The sequence below is a fragment of the Silene latifolia genome, chromosome 11, assembly GCF_048544455.1.
Source record: "Silene latifolia isolate original U9 population chromosome 11, ASM4854445v1, whole genome shotgun sequence".
Taxonomy (NCBI): domain Eukaryota; kingdom Viridiplantae; phylum Streptophyta; class Magnoliopsida; order Caryophyllales; family Caryophyllaceae; genus Silene; species Silene latifolia.
In genome coordinates this window covers 133,371,438-133,376,506 of record NC_133536.1, presented here as the reverse complement: position 1 = coordinate 133,376,506, position 5,069 = coordinate 133,371,438, and positions in this window count along the sequence as shown.

The following is a 5,069-nucleotide window of genomic DNA, read 5'->3' as shown; positions in this document are numbered from 1 at the left end:
CAAAACAATGTATATTTATACATACATTTTGGGTTTTGGAAATGTAATTTTTTTAATTGATTGAAGCTCTCATTTGAGGCGTTTTCCCCAATTAAAAACGCCTCAAATATATTTTTTTAAAAATAATAAAAATACCTATTTACATCGGTTTTAGACAATAAATGATGTAAATAAGTTGATATTTACATCAGTTCTACACCAAAAACGATGTAAATTAGATGCTATTAACATCGGTTTTACTTAGAAACCGATGTAATTGAAACACAATTAACATCGGTTTTCACCTATAACCGATGTTAATTGTATACTATTTACATCGGTTCTAAAACCGATGTTAAGGTAAAAATACAAAATACGTCGCCCCCAGAAACATCGCCACAAAAGCGATGTAAATGGGGTAAAATAAGCGATGTCAATGAGACTTTTTCTACTAGTGTATATACCTCAAAGTTCTCACTCCCTTCAGGTAATGCTAAGATTGGAGCTATGGCCAAACGCTTCTTTAATGTTTGGAACGCCGTCTCACAACTTTCATCCCAACGAAACCTGTTCTCTTTCCTCATCAAAGCTGTCAAAGGTCTGGCTATCTTGGAAAAGTCTTTCACGAACCGTCGATAGTACCCTGCCAAACCCAAGAAACTCCTGATCTCTGCTACATTCTTCGGTGCTTCCCACCGTGTAATTGCCTCTATCTTTGCAGGATCCACAACAACACCCTTCTTTGAAATCACATGCCCAAGAAAAGCAACCTCCTCTAACCAGAACTCACACTTAGACAATTTCGCATACAGCTGATTGTCTCGCAAAGTCTACAACACTATCCTCAAATGCTCCTTATGCTCCTCCTTAGTCTTAGAGTAGACTAAGATATCATAGATAAAGACCACCACAAACAGATCCAAAAACTGACTGAAGACCCGGTTCATCAAATCCATAAACACTGCAGGTGCATTAGACAACCCAAACGGCATCACAACATACTCATAGTGACCGTACCTCTATGTAAAAATGTCTTCGGTATGTCCTCTTCCCGAATCTTCACCTGATGATAACCTGACCTCAAATCGATCTTATAAAAAGACTGTTGCACCGTTTAACTAATCAAACAAATCATCTATCCACGGCAAAGGATATCTTCTCTTCACCGTAACCCTGTTCAACTCTTTATAATCGATGCATAACCTCAAACTCCCATCCTTCTCTTTCACAAACGAAACTGGTGCTCCCCACGGTGATACACTAGGTCTAATGTATCCCCTCTCAATCAGATCATCCATCTGTTTCTTCAGCTCCTCCAACTCCTGAAAACCCATGCGGTATGGGGCCTTAGAACCCGGTATCTCATCTGGAAAGACATCTGGAACCTCTCCCACCACTGGTATCTGCTCAACTGTCGGACTCTCCATACTATGGTCTCTCACATGGCATAAGATCAACTGACACCCTTCCTCAGATATGACTTCAAGGTCACTGCTGCAATCAACTTAACTTTGGGTTTGATAACAAACCCATGATAAGACACACTAACTCCCTTAGGACCTCTCAAAAAAACCCTCTTTTTGATGACAGTCTATCTTAGCTTTGTACTTACCCAATCAGTCCATACCAATTATCATCTCAAAACCATCTAAGGGAAACTCTAACAAGTCTACTGGTAGGTCAACCTGTCCAACCATCATGGACACACCCCTATACAACTTCCCGCAAGATACAGACTTACCCGATGGTATGAACACCTCCTCTTTTACAGACTCGAACTCTCTCAAACCCAAAAGCTTAGAAAGACTCGAAGATACAAACGACTGTGACGCCCCCGAATCAAACAAAACAAAGGTAAAGACTCCATTAACAAGAAAAGTACCCGTGATAACGTGAGCATCATCCTCAGCTGCTTTCTTCTCCATCATGAACAGCTTACCACTGGTCTTCTGCTCACCTCCCTGGACAGTACTAGCTGAAGTAGGCGGCTTTGTAGCCGACCCCTGGTTGTTGTTCGTCGCCGGTCTCTGATATGAATTACCGCCATTACGGTTAGTCCCACCATGATTGTTACTCTGACCACCCTGATTATTCCACGACCCAGCCGGTCTGTTACTAGCATAGCTCTGAGATGGACCCTGAGAGAAACTCCCCCGTGACTGCCTCTGAAAACCCCTGCCCATAGCACTGGTACACTCGTAGCTCTGTGGCCCACGCCGCCACAGTTATAGCAAGATAAACCACAGCTGCTACTACTACCACCATGGCTACGCCCGTAAGAAGCTCCACCACTGAACCCCGATCCTAAAGAGTAAGCTCTCACCTGGTTATGGCCGCCTCTATTGTAGCTAGACTGACCACCACCCTTACTCTCAGCCTTCCTCTTCTCAGAAGCCATCTCTTTGTTCTCCTTAGTAATCTCTACCAACCTTTCAGCTCTCCCAGCATGCTCATATACCTCCTTAACATCAGTAAGGACCCCTACCGGCAACTTCTCCATAATTTTGGGTGACAACCCCTTCTCAAATCTCAATGCCAAGTTCTCTTGGCTCAGCCCCATATCCTTTGCGTACCTAGACTTCTCGTTGAACTTGTGATAATACTCGGTAACTGTCATATCAGAAGTCATCTTGAAGTCATCAAACTCCTCTCTCAGCTTGCTAAGCACATGCTCTGGCACAAACTCTCGCCTCATAACCCTCTTAAACTCATCCCAAGGTATAGCAGATAACCCCTGTTTCACATATAGATCCATAGCACTCACCCTAACCTTATCCCATCAATCTTCGGCTGCTTCCCTCAAGTAGAACGCAGATTGTTCGACTCGAAAGTCCTCTGGGCAATGAACCACATTGAGTATGTTTTCCATCTCCCTATGCCAATTATCTAGCAGAATTGGCGCCCCAGTGCCCATGTACTCCTTAGGGTTAAACCTCGCTATATTTATGCTCATCTTAGCGAAATCTACACCGACCTCTTTATCCTTTCTGAACTTCTTTAAAGCCTTAGTAAGAGCATCTTGGTGCTCTAACATTTTAACGATCTCATCTACACTCATGTTCTCAGCCCTGGCATACAGCGCGTTTCTCTTTGGCGGCATCTTGAAACTATGTAAGATAAACAAACATAAACACACATCCCATACTCAAAACACGAAAACAGCCTGCACAGAACCCACTCGATCGAGTAACATAACCCACTCGGTCGAGTTGAGACCACTCGATCGAGTTGCCCACTTACTCGATCGAGTGCCTCGACTCCAGAACCTGACCAGAATGCATCCAAAAACGCACTCGACCAAGTCACCTACTTACTCGATCGAGCTGACCCCACTCGATCGAGTGCCCAAAAACAGACTACTCCCCAGAAACGTAAAACAACCCACTCGATCGAGTCACACCCACTTGATCGAGTCACTCGCCTACTCGATCGAGTGCCCCCCACTCGATCGAGTCATGCTGACTCGTATACTACCCGCATGTGTATCTCAAGACTTCCAACCAACTATGTTTATATATATATATATATATATATATATATATATATATATATATATATATATATATATATATATATAACGACAAACGACAACATAACACTTTATATATATTTATACCACAAACAACAATCCTACTCCACATGTTTCTAAAATGCCACATCTTAAAACATTCATCATACAACTTCATTACTAACCAACACGCATACATACACTTTCATCATCGTTCACCTCAACACCTTTTATCCGCCACATGCATACATCCACCAATTCATACCATATATTTCTATATAGATATACAACACACACGGTAAAGAAATAGCGATCCCAACATACACCCCATAGTGACCGGTTCAAAGTTGTAGGGAAAGATCGCGACTTTAGGACGTCTCCAAAGTCTTTGAAGTAGCTCCTAACAACTCCTACCCTAGTTCATTTTATTTTGACTCCCTAAGTTCATTGAGTTTATTAGTTACAGGGTCCAAAACCGTCGCTCTGATACCACTTTGTAACACCCCCAAACTCCAAGTGCATTACCAGGACCACTTGAGGCATGGAAGTGCTACCCTTTCGGTTGCCCGAGGCAATGATAATCAAATAGACCATAAAGAAACGTACTTTAATAATAAATTTTAAGGCGATACAACCAAATCCAAAACTGATAAAAGAAACACAAATGTTCTCAAAATGTCAACCAACTAAACAACTAAAAGAACGTTCGACACAGCGGAAGACTTCTACGACAGCTCGTGATGACTAAACCCCGCTATCCCATTCGCGTCAACTCATACCTACTCAATAACTGCTCAACATCCCCGAATGGATCACCACAAATTTTAAAACAAATAAACTTTAAATCTCCTCTTCAAAAGTTTTAGCTAGAATGATAAAAGTGTTTAGGAAATAATGACGGAAGCTTGTATATTAATCTCGCGTTATCAACATTACCCGGCTAAACAAACCCGTAAAACACACTTACTCGATCGAGTAAGTAACTTACTCGATCGAGTGCCCCTTACTCGATCGAGTCCCCAACTTACTTGATCGAGTACCCTACAGGCAGACTACTGTTTTGCGTAAAAAGCTACTTACTCGACAGAGTGCGTTGGTGCGCAACGAGGGATTGAGGTGAGTGACGACAAATGATGTTTATCGACGGTGGTCGCCGGAGACTCGCCAGACGTTATCCGACGGTGGCAGCAGGTCATAAGAATGAAGATGGGAGTTGATGGGAATTGGGAAGTTTGGTTTATTAGGTTTGTTGAGATTTGTGTGTGATAGGTAGGAGTAATAATATTAGGTTTGAGTTTAGTGAGAGGCAAATGATGTCACGTGGGTAGGTAGTTGAGTTCTTTAATATGAGAGTTTTTATTCAGTTTGTACGGTTCGGATCGTAATTTAGTTCGTACAAGATCCTGATTTTTCTAATGAATATGAAATGCTACATAAGTAATTATAGCATATGGAGTAATGTTATCAAAATATATGGAGTAATACTATATTTCATTTCTTCGCTTTTTATTGTCTCTTTTCTCTCCTAATTTATTTGAAATTAAATATCTTGTTTGTTTGACATTAATTTTTCACACATTTT